Raw genomic sequence first — 12,353 nt, forward strand, 5'->3', positions numbered from 1 at the left:
CTCTGCCAGCTGTCCAACTTAAGCCCTTGCCTTCCCACGCAGGACAGTACCCCCCATGCACTGCATCTCTTGCAGCTGCCAATGCTTCTTTGCATCTCTCCAAGGGAAATTCAGGCTACGAACAGCTCCACCCCTCAGCACGCCTTCCTATGACGCAGAGAACTCTGAGTGGTTCTCCTTCGGCATGTGACCCTTCTTCTATGTGCTGCGTGGGCTCCTTCTGCAACTTCTATGTCCTCGTCCTGTGGGACTCCTGTGGGTGCTGCCTCCACTCCTGTGGACTCTCTGTGTCGCTGAGGGCCCCCTCTTATTCCCCCTCCTGGGTTGAGTCCTCCTGGGCCGTGCTGGTCACCGGCAGCACTACATTCTGCCAATTGCAATATTTGCCTTTGCCCAGGCTTGTTGGTGGAATTCCTGCACCGACACCCATCTGCAATATTCTTTCCAGTGTGGGACATCTTCTGCATCCCTCAGAAACGTTTCTCCTTCTCCAGGGCTGCAGTGCTGACCTTCTCTTCATCACCATCGACCAAGTCCTGCAAGTAGAGCTGGGTGGGTAGTAGCTCCTACTCCTCCTGGACTCCACTGTGACTCTTGAACTTGGTCTTCGCTTTCCACAGGTCTTCCTCTCCAGGAATCCACCACTGGTTTCTTGCAGTCTTGTCTGGGTGTCTTCTTTTCTTCTTTTCCTTCCTTTTGGGTGGTTTGTGGAAAATCCAGTGATTTACTCCTGCTTTCCTTGTCGCTGGTCCACATCTCTTGAGTGTCCTCATTATTGAGCGTTGGTATGCTAAGTGGCTAAAATCATTGACAAAGCCAATAGATCTTATATAGGCGAGACCCGTTGGCTTTGCCAGTGCTTGCTGATGTGAGAGTGAGGATTTGAGCTCACTTCATGTTATGTGCGGTATCCAGCTGGTGCACGACGCAGGCAGAGAGCTAAAACGCATTACCATTGACAAATAGCTCTCGCATTGCCCAGACCAGTTGGCATTGCCAGTGCTTGTTTTTCACTTCCTGGTGCCATTCATGGCTGTAGGGTGTGCGTTTTTTTAACTGGTTCAGCTGTTATGTCAACATTTTCTACGTGGCATGAAATGCTTCAACGGTAAACGGGCTATAGTTTCCGCAATCCGTGCGAGTGAACAAACGTTTTACTTCTGCTTAATGACTGTAGTTCTACTTGGTGCATACTAAATAATTATTAAGAAGCACGATGGCGTAAAAGCAATAATAGTGAATTTTAGAAGGTCAGAAAAAATAAAAGACACTGGAGATGCCGGGGATTGAACCCGGGGCCTCATACATGCGAAGCATGCGCTCTACCACTGAGCTACATCCCCCATCTGTGCTGACGTGGTTGCATTAGCTTTATTGAGTAGGTGACAGCGTGGTGTGTGATAGATTGATATTGGTTAGAAAATGAGACACTGGATCAGACGGGCGAGTGCCGGACCTGGATTGCCCTCTTCTTTCACTTGAGACTATGAAGCTGGAGTGAGATGAATAGGTAAAGAAAAGCAATCATTAGAAAAGAAAGAGAGCGTGCCCCTACCATGGAGAAATAGCAGAAGAGAGGGCGCCCTCTCCCGCCTGTTTAAGAATATGACAATTGGTATCCCGTGAGATTTGTTTATCGCACCGCCTTCGCCTCTCTGCGGAAAATAAAGTTGCACGAACAGACAGAAGCAGATCTCAGAATTACCTTTCTTTAAAGAGTTTTTTAAATTGTAGTTTTTTCGGAGCTCTTTAGTCCCCCAGGTCCACGCATGAGTGGGTCACCCAGCCCAGGTTGTTATTTTGCGGTCTGTGAATTGGAATCCTGATTAGCCAGACAAGGTCTACAATGCAAAGCAAAACATCTGACTAGGATGAGCTTCTTATGAATGGATCTGGGAAACGTTATCAGCAATCGGAATGATTTCCACTCAACAGAGCAGTGCTTGCTTGGACTTGGTTGGATTTGCCCTTGAAAAAGCAAAAAACACGCCCCCCGCTTATACTTGTCCAGGTATAATGTTGTTTGGAATGCAGCTCCTCCCACACTGCGTTCCCTTTCGCACCCCCTTAACTTGACATGGGCAGTCACAGCGCTGGAATTGAACACAATCATTTACAAAGGCAATAGGCCTTGCCTATGTGAAATCTATTGGCTTTGGCAATGTGTTTTAGCCATGCACATGTGGCTGCTGTTCCGCATGGCTCAAACTGTTGGAGTGGAGCAGGAGTAGAGTGTTGTAGAGTGGATTTGTTGGAGTAGTGTGACGTAGAGTGAAGTAGGGGGAGTAGAGTTTCATAGAGTGGAGGGGGGAGTAGAGTTTCATAGAGTGGAGTTGGGGAGTAGTGTCATAGATAGGAATTGTTGGAGTAGAGTATCAGAGAGTGGAGTAGGGAGAGTAGTGTTTCATAGAGTGGAGGGGGGAGTAGAGTTTCATAGAGTGGAGTCAGGGAGTAGTGTCATAGAGAGGAATTGTTGGAGTAGAGTATCAGAGAGTGGAGTAGGGTGAGTAGCGTTTCATATAGTGAAGCAGAGGGGAGTAGAGTGGAATAGAATTCAGTGTTTCAGAGTCAGAGAGTGTTGTAGAGTGGAGTGTCAGAGTCGAGTGGTGTAGAGTGGGGTGGAGTGGAATAGGGTGGAGTGGGTTGGAGTGGATTGAGGTAGTCGGGTGGATTGGACTGGAATAGAGTAGGGTGGATTGCAGCAGAATGGGTAGATTTGAGTAGAGTTGGGTAGATTAGTGTGGATTGGAGAGGGGTGGAGTCATGTGGATTGGCATAAATTGGATTGGAGTGGATGGTTTGGAGTGGACTGCAGCAGGGTTGATTGAGTTCGGTGGATTGGGGGGATGATATGGATTGAAGTGGGGTGGATTGAACTAGAGCGTGGTGGATTAGAGTGTGGTGTAATAGATTTGGGTGGGTGGATTGGATTGGAGTAGGGTGAGGTGGATTGGATTGGAGTGGGATGAGGTGGATTGGATTGGAGTGGGGTAGTTTGGAGTGAGGTGAACTAGAGTGAGGTGGAGTGGGTGGATTAGATTTGGGTGGATTGGATTGGAGTGGATTGAATTGGACTGAATTGGATTGAATGGATTGTGGTGGATACGATTGGACAGGAGTTGGGAGGATTTGGTGGAGTGAGGTGGATTGGATAAAAGTGGGGTGGATTGGAATTGGAGTGGGGTGGATTGGATTCGACTGAGTGGAGTGGGGTGGACTGGAGTGAGGTGGACTGATTGGATTGAATTGGAGAGTGGTCTGGAAGGATTTTGTGAGGGTGGATTGGGAGGATTGGAGTGGGATGGATTGGATTGAGTGGGGTGGTTTGAATTGGAATGGGATGGATCAGATTGAGGTGGTTTGGTGTGGGGTGAGGTGGGGTGGATTGGATTGGAGTGGGATGAATTGGATTAGGGTGGGATTTGTAGGAGTGGGGTGGATTGTGGTTTAGTGCACAATTATGTGTTAAAGCAAGATTTCAGAAATTACACATAAGAATTAAACAATATGGCTTTGCAGTATTTAGATCTAGATAATCATCATCTTTTGAGAACAATGCCTATGAGCAAAATCAAAACAAATCATGAGTGCAAAGTGAGAAAAGAAGACTTGGCAAAGTAACAGAAAATTAACTATAGTAAATAAAACTGCAATTTTTTTGTCCTGTTGGACACCTTTTTGGCAGTCACACACCTGTTTGCAGGGCGCTAGAAGTTAAAAAGAACAAAATAGTACCTCAATCACATCAGGAGCAGCGGGCGGGCACTGATTAAGTTGAATCAATCAATGCTTGGTCCCTGTTCCACAGAATGGAATCATAATGATGCTTGGCCTGCAGTGACCAACTATGAAGCTGTAAAGAAAAGTGACACGCAAGCCAACAAATGATAAGCAACACGCAGGCTCCATGCCCCTTTTGCTAACAATAGTGTCTCACAAGCGAGATGCATGGGCTAGCTCAAGCCATCCCAGGCTCACCCCTAAAAATGTACTCTAGGAACCCATAAATTGAGGGTAAAGGTGTGGCAGTGTAAAGGGGTGGCTTTACAAGGGGCACAGGTTAAAAAGGAGAGTCAGACAGTCAATTTATACATTTACTTTTAGAAAAATCTGCTGCAAGGAAATTGGCAACAAGGTCAAATGTGGCATTACATTTATTTTACCTTACTAAATTGCCTCAAAGAGGCTACATTTAAAAATATCTTATAGGGTTAAGGCACTTGCTGCAGAGGAGGAAGCGCCTGTTGAAAGGACACCTATTGGCTTTGAGACCCTAAAGCTGTTGATTGGGGCATCAGAATATATCTGTGAATCCCAGCTCGAAGAAATACCATGCTCAAACCTACTCTCCTGTGCTGTTTCGAGACTTTAGGACTTCTAACTTGTTGGCAAGAACAAATGATGATAACACATTCAGGGCACTGAAACTGAATGACCTCATGCTGGGCATGATGGGGCAGAAGTGAGAGTGACACATTCAAAAACTTACTATATGGGAAAAAGGATGACCATGCCATTAAGGGAATTAGGGGATACACAGATTCTGCCTGCCGCATCTCTCCCAGTCCCATATGGCCTGCCGCCCCCAGTACCTGGTGTATTTGCTTGTTCAACAGGATGGAAATTCAGTATCTGAGTTCGAGTTCAGATGGGTTTTGCAAAGTGCAATACCGAAGTAGCCGAGGGTGCAGAGTAAAAGGTAATCTAACCTCTATTTTGGCATGAGAGAAGCAACAACTATTTTTAATAGAGCTTCCCAAAGGGGAACACTATTAAAATAAGAAAGTGACAATCAGATTGTTACAAAGTATATGTTAGAACCTAAATATCTAAGGAATGTATTGTCCGGCAGGTATCTGGTAATGCTTTGATTACTGTACATACTGTAGTAGCTTTGTTACTGATGGAATTCTGGGGTGTTTCTGGGTACTCACTGAAGCCCACTCCCACCGAAAAATAATTATTGAGTGCAAGGAACTGTAAAGGAATCTACAAACTGATTCTGCTATGAACAGCGTGCCCAAACTTGATTCTTGATTGAGGATTGTCATTGCACCCTCTAGCAGGAAGTTGGCAATGCCCTGGCGACTGGAGATTTGCACGCTATTTCCCAATGACTATCATGTACCTGCCCAATTTATTGTTTGCATTGTCGTTACAGTGATTTTCACATACTGCATGCCGTGATCCTTTTTAGAAATTGCATGTTTGAGCTTGACTCACGAGGGTTGCCATTGTGTCCTCTCGCAAGGTGTGGGTGTTGTCCCTACTATATTGTATTGAGTTGCCGATGACAAACATTGAATCTCCAAAGGCCTGTTGTTCCATGTTCTCATAAGGTGAAGGTAAGAATGTACTGATTGATTCAAGGCCCAGGGCATACTTGAGCATTGCACAGCAAATTCATTAGCCTAAATAAAGTGTGGAATGGTGATGTTAACTTCTTGTCATCATTCACAAGCATCAAGATTACGGGTCACGGGCCACTTGTTCATGGCCAAGGCAGCTTAACGGGCAAAGAAAAAATGGAACCACAGGTTCCTTACCATTGAATTGTTCTGATTGGATATCCCAGGGATGAAGTGGAATATGTTGGAACCAAACGTGCGCCGGCAGCTATATCAGGGAACGCTGAAAGCGGACCACCTCATATCCATCTGGGTGGGAACAAACTGACGTCCTGGGGCAGAGGTTCACTACTGCTTTCTATGTTGGAAATACCAAGTTTACAGCCCTTCTTGGACAAGACAAAATCATTTCGGCAGAGAACATCCTTCACAAGGAATAGCGAGAGGGAACGATCTCCAGTGGCGATTGAGTTGTGTAGGAGGAAGACCATACTGCACCATGCAAACGTTCACAAAGATATCTGATTTTGGTCTTTTATAAGATATAGCCTTTTGAGCAGGTAACTGAGTGGGAACTTTGCATCGGGTTTAATGCACTTGACTGATGTATGTATGGACATTTGTTTTTTAAATCTAGGAGGCCTTGGGAGGAACAGGCTACAACTACTTTTAGAGCTAAGAAAAAAATTGAGCATGGTGGATGACTGCGGGTATCGCATGGTGCTATCCATGAGCCTCAGTGGAGTTACAGGGCGAGCCTAAATCAGTATTTTATAAGGGCATCCATAGAGTAGATCTGGGAGGTGAAAATTGGTTCCTCAGGTCACATGGAGTCATTACAGTGGGGCCTGAGATGAAAGTGACAGTGGTCTTTAAAGTTTCAAGGGACAGTTGGGATCCTGAGCAACTGTGGAGACTGACCTAGTTCACTACAATTGTCTAAAGCAGTGGATTAAATTAAATGTTGGAATCTTTGGAACCCTTTACATTTAATTAGCTGTAAATAAAATTGTTGGAAAGGTGGTGGCCGCTTGTATTGGATGAACTTTGACGAATTGGAAAGCAATTATGAGTTAGCAATGAAGAGCCCCTGCTTTCTCACGATGGGTGTCAGTATTTTGTACTAAAACTTGCCTCTAACACTGGGATAATCCAAACGTTAACCCAACCTATGTAGTCAATAAACTTGCAACAAATATTTGCAATAAGAAAAAATGTGTCTGTTTGTCAGTTAATCAAATTGCCAAATTGCCACTGCCACTTGGAACCCATCAGATGGCAAAGAGCCCTATTTTTGACAGCTGTTCATCTATATTATTTTAGTCGTGCTCCCTTAGCAGCTTCCGCTTTCTCACCTTGTACTCATTTCACACTGTCTCACATGCGCACTTTTCTCTCTCTCTCTCTCTTTCTCTCTCTCTCTCTCTCTCTCTCTCTCTCTCCCTTTTCCCTTTTCCCTTGCCTTTCTGCATGTCTCTCTCAGGCTTCCACTTTGTGTGCCTTTTTCTTTACACGCTTTTGAGATCCTTTATCACTTGCTGCTTCTCTCACACGTTGTAGGAAGTTGGCTCTGTATGTGCTATTTCAAAGTAAGGAATAGCATGCACAGAGTCCAAGGGTTCCCCTTAGAGGTAAAATAGTGGTAAAAATAGATAATACTAATGCTCTATTTTGTGGTAGTGTGGTCGAGCAGTAGGCTTATCCAAGGAGTAGTGTTAAGCATTTGTTGTACATACACATAGGCAATAAATGAGGTACACACACTCAGAGACAAATCCAGCCAATAGGTTTTGTTATAGAAAAATATCTTTTCTTAGTTTATTTTAAGAACCACAGGTTCAAATTCTACATGTAATATCTCATTCGAAAGGTATTGCAAGTAAGTACTTTAGGAACTTCAAATCATCAAAATTGCATGTATACTTTTCAAGTTATTCACAAATAGCTGTTTTAAAAGTGGACACAGTGCAATTTTCACAGTTCCTAGGGAAGGTAAGTATTTGTTAGGTTAACCAGGTAAGTAAGACACTTACAGGGCTTAGTTCTTGGTCCAAGGTAGCCCACCGTTGGGGGTTCAGAGCAACCCCAAAGTCACCACACCAGCAGCTCAGGGCCGGTCAGGTGCAGAGTTCAAAGTGGTGCCCAAAACACATAGGCTAGAATGGAGAGAAGGGGGTGCCCCGGTTCCGGTCTGCTTGCAGGTAAGTACCCGCGTCTTCGGAGGGCAGACCCGGGGGGTTTTGTAGGGCACCGGGGGGGACACAAGTCCACACAGAAATTTCACCCTCAGCGGCGCGGGGGCGGCCGGGTGCAGTGTAGAAACAAGCGTCGGGTTCGCAGTGTTAGTCTATGAGAGATCTCGGGATCTCTTCAGCGCTGCAGGCAGGCAAGGGGGGGGTTCCTCGGGGAAACCTCCACTTGATCAAGGGAGAGGGACTCCTGGGGGTCACTCCTCCAGTGAAAGTCCGGTCCTTCAGGTCCTGGGGGCTGCGGGTGCAGGGCCTCTCCCAGGTGTCGGGACTTTGGATTCAAAGAGTCGCGGTCCGGGGAAGCCTCGGGATTCCCTCTGCAGGCGGCGCTGTGGGGGCTCAGGGGGGACAGGTTTTTGTACTCACAGTCTTAGAGTAGTCCGGGGGTCCCTCCTGAGGTGTTGGATCGCCACCAGCCGAGTCGGGGTCGCCGGGTGCAGTGTTGCAAGTCTCACGCTTCTTGCGGGGAGCTTGCAGGGATCTTTAAAGCGGCTGGAAACAAAGTTGCAGCTTTTCTTGGAGCAGGTCCGCTGTCCTCGGGAGTTTCTTGTCTTTTCGAAGCAGGGGCAGTCCTCAGAGGATGTCGAGGTCGCTGGTCCCTTTGGAAGGCGTCGCTGGAGCAGGATCTTTGGAAGGCAGGAGACAGGCCGGTGAGTTTCTGGAGCCAAGGCAGTTGTCGTCTTCTGGTCTTCCGCTGCAGGGGTTTTCAGCTAGGCAGTCCTTCTTCTTGTAGTTGCAGGAATCTAATTTTCTAGGGTTCAGGGTAGCCCTTAAATACTAAATTTAAGGGCGTGTTTAGGTCTGGGGGGTTAGTAGCTAATGGCTACTAGCCCTGAGGGTGGGTACACCCTTTTTGTGCCTCCTCCCAAGGGGAGGGGGTCACAATCCTAACCCTATTGGGGGAATCCTCCATCTGCAAGATGGAGGATTTCTAAAAGTTAGAGTCACCTCAGCTCAGGACACCTTAGGGGCTGTCCTGACTGGCCAGTGACTCCTCCTTGTTTTTCTCATTATTTTCTCCGGCCTTGCCGCCAAAAGTGGGGCCTGGCCGGAGGGGGCGGGCAACTCCACTAGCTGGAGTGTCCTGCTGGGTTGGCACAAAGGAGGTGAGCCTTTGAGGCTCACCCCCAGGTGTGACAATTCCTGCCTGGGGGAGGTGTTAGCATCTCCACCCAGTGCAGGCTTTGTTACTGGCCTCAGAGTGACAAAGGCACTCTCCCCATGGGGCCAGCAACATGTCTCGGTTTGTGGCAGGCTGCTAAAACTAGTCAGCCTACACAGATAGTCGGTTAAGTTTCAGGGGGCACCTCTAAGGTGCCCTCTGGGGTGTATTTTACAATAAAATGTACACTGGCATCAGTGTGCATTTATTGTGCTGAGAAGTTTGATACCAAACTTCCCAGTTTTCAGTGTAGCCATTATGGTGCTGTGGAGTTCGTGTTTGACAAACTCCCAGACCATATACTCTTATGGCTACCCTGCACTTACAATGTCTAAGGTTTTGTTTAGACACTGTAGGGGTACCATGCTCATGCACTGGTACCCTCACCTATGGTATAGTGCACCCTGCCTTAGGGCTGTAAGGCCTGCTAGAGGGGTGGCTTACCTATACTGCATAGGCAGTGAGAGGCTGGCATGGCACCCTGAGGGGAGTGCCATGTCGACTTACTCGTTTTGTCCTCACTAGCACACACAAGCTGGCAAGCAGTGTGTCTGTGCTGAGTGAGAGGTCTCCAGGGTGGCATAAGACATGCTGCAGCCCTTAGAGACCTTCCTTGGCATCAGGGCCCTTGGTACTAGAAGTACCAGTTACAAGGGACTTATCTGGATGCCAGGGTCTGCCAATTGTGGATACAAAAGTACAGGTTAGGGAAAGAACACTGGTGCTGGGGCCTGGTTAGCAGGCCTCAGCACACTTTCAATTGTAAACATAGCATCAGCAAAGGCAAAAAGTCAGGGGGCAACCATGCCAAGGAGGCATTTCCTTACACACGTACACTTTTGATATGCCTCTTGTAGGCTTCCCTCTTGTGTGCCTTATCTTTTTCATACTCTTTAGCCTCCTCAGCCTCTGTATACCCTCTTTGTGCTCTTTTCGCTTGCTTTTGTTTCAGCCGTTTTTCACTCTGTACTCTTCTTTTCCTTACTACATTTCTACCTTTTTTGCCACCTCTCAAGCCCTCTACGTCCCCCACTTTTCACACTCCTTACCAGCACATCGACCCCCGATTAGGTAAACCCCCATTGCTATTCAACTGCTATTCTTCACTCACTAGACCTTGGACATCAATCCACCTGCTGCTTCTGCACCGCACAGTAGGATCTTTATCCTGCCCCCATTTCTGCTTCAACTGCAACTACATGCCCACACGCTCAACCTAAACTCCTTCTTCATGCCACCTTCCAGACAACTACTGCACTACAAGCCACACCAGAACCTCTGCAAACTCTCAGAGGCATGCTCCTCAACACCCACTCACTCAGCAAATATGCAATTGAAATCTGCGACCTTCTCAACCGCAGCACACTGTTCCTCCTCTTCCTGAAGAAAACCTGGGTGAACTCTGCTTAGTCTTGTCACCATGGTCATCCTGGTGGGATACCAGATTGCACGACAAGACTGTCTTCCCAAATCTGGAGGTGGACTAGGCACTTTATACAGAGACACCATCAAATGCATAACAGCCACAGACCCGGACACTCCCTTAATGGAACTTATGCACTTCAGACTACAAAATAACGACAACTCCACCCTGAAGAGCACCCTAGCATACAGACTACCTGAACCCTGGTCCAACTTCAGCAACCTCATGTCAGACGTCATCGCCCCCACCTCACCATCACCTCCAAGGACTTTATACTTCTAGGTGACTTTAACTTCCACTTGCTACACCCCACTGACCACTCTTCTGCCAACCTCCTCGAGAGTCTACACAACATTGGTCTTTCCCAGCTTGTCACAGACCCCACATTGACTGACCAATCCACCATCTACTTCAGCATCTCCACTCTGCAAGCCAGAGCACCCACCAGTATCAACCTACTCAGCCATACTTCGAACTGAATAACAGAAACTGACTAGCACAGCAACTCAAAACAAACCAACCCAACATCACTGACAACCTAGTTGAAGATATCACCAACTTCAACCAGTGGATCTCAAACTGTTCTGAGACACTCACACCCATCAAAATACATAAACACCACAGATTATCGACCTGATACACTGATGAACTCCGGAACTATAAAAGATACTACAAACAGCAGGAAAGTAAATGGAAATCCAAACATGAAGCTGAAACAAGACCCACAAGGCCGCACTGAAGCAGTTCCACCATCTTTTGAGAGACACCAAGAGAAAATCTCTCACTGATCAGATTGAAGCTAGCTCCTACAATCACAAAGAAGTTTGTTCATCATCAAGGAGTTCACCACTCTATAAGAGACAGTAGTCAATCTCTCCTTCCCAGTAACTCTGCAACAACTTCTCAAACTTCTTCCATAGCAAAATCAAAAAGATCTACAGCAACTTTGAGAAACATCCCACCCTCAAGGACATCACCAACTTACCCACCACCTACCTGATCACCCACCTAACCAACTGGAGAACACAAACCAAAGACAACACCACTACAGTCATGTAAACTGTCCACTCCAGGGCCCCAACAGGACCCTGCTCTCTTCATATCTACAACTTAGGAAGCGCTGTGATTAGTAAATTCCTCACATTCATCATCAACTACTCCCTCAAATCTGCCACCTTCTCCAAAGACTGAAAACATACACCAGTCATGGCCTTCCTCAAGTAACCTTCGGCCAACCCCAGCATGATGAGCAACTTCAGCTGCTTCCGTTTCCAGCCAAAGTGATAGAAAATACATTCAACCAACAACTCACTAAACACCTGGAGCTACACAGCCAGCTCGACCACTCCTATTCCGGTTTTCAAAGCAACCATAACAGGGACACAGTGCTCTTCGCTGCCACAGACAAGATCAAATCCTACTGGACAGGAGATACCACCTCCCTCACACTGCTGGACCTCTCTGCTGCATTTGACACAGTGTCACACTACAGCCCTATCAAACAAAAAAACTTACCAGGGTTCCAAAGGCCAGCCCTCAAACGAATATACGCCTTCATCATCAAGAACACAGAGCTAGACTCCCACCGTGCACATCAGAACCCAATGTCTTGATCTGTGGAGTCTCCCACGGTTCATCTCTCAGCCCAAACCTGTTCACTATTTACATGATACCTCTCTTCAATGCCATCAGAGCACACAGTTTATCCATCATCTCCTATGCAAATGACAACCAACTAATCCTATCAAGGTCCAACGAGTCCACCACCACCAGGATCAACTTCACTGACTGCATGAACTGTGTAGCATAATGGATGAAAAAACTAACACCCGCACTTGACTCACTCCAGAATTTGGCATTATGAAACAACATTTATTTACTTGTGTTACTTATGACGTAGCGGCATGCATGAAACCAGACGTTGACAATGTTTTAATTGTGGATCAATTGGCCGCTTTATTACTGTGGACGAACGTGCGACTGCTCGTGATGTATTGCATCCTATAGTGTATTGAGCATGACATTCAATCACTGTCAATGAAATGCGTACTTATAATAATTCAAACATTCAGCTTATACACTTAATAAATTCTAATTTCAACAATTTTGTACAATTTGCAGTGACTGGTGGGCCTTCGAGTCCTGGCCTCCGTTTGTCATGTCTCCTTCCT

General features: G+C 46.6%; 1 non-coding gene across 1 annotated transcript; it reads right to left on the bottom strand.

The window, feature by feature from the left end:
* Window positions 1-1,271: 1,271 nt before the first annotated feature.
* TRNAA-CGC (transfer RNA alanine (anticodon CGC)) lies at window positions 1,272-1,343 on the bottom strand. The gene has a single exon. It is a non-coding gene; the product is annotated as a tRNA-Ala (tRNA).
* Window positions 1,344-12,353: the final 11,010 nt, after the last annotated feature.

This window comes from Pleurodeles waltl, chromosome 12 (assembly GCF_031143425.1).
Source record: "Pleurodeles waltl isolate 20211129_DDA chromosome 12, aPleWal1.hap1.20221129, whole genome shotgun sequence".
In the NCBI taxonomy this organism is placed as follows: Eukaryota; Metazoa; Chordata; class Amphibia; order Caudata; family Salamandridae; genus Pleurodeles; species Pleurodeles waltl.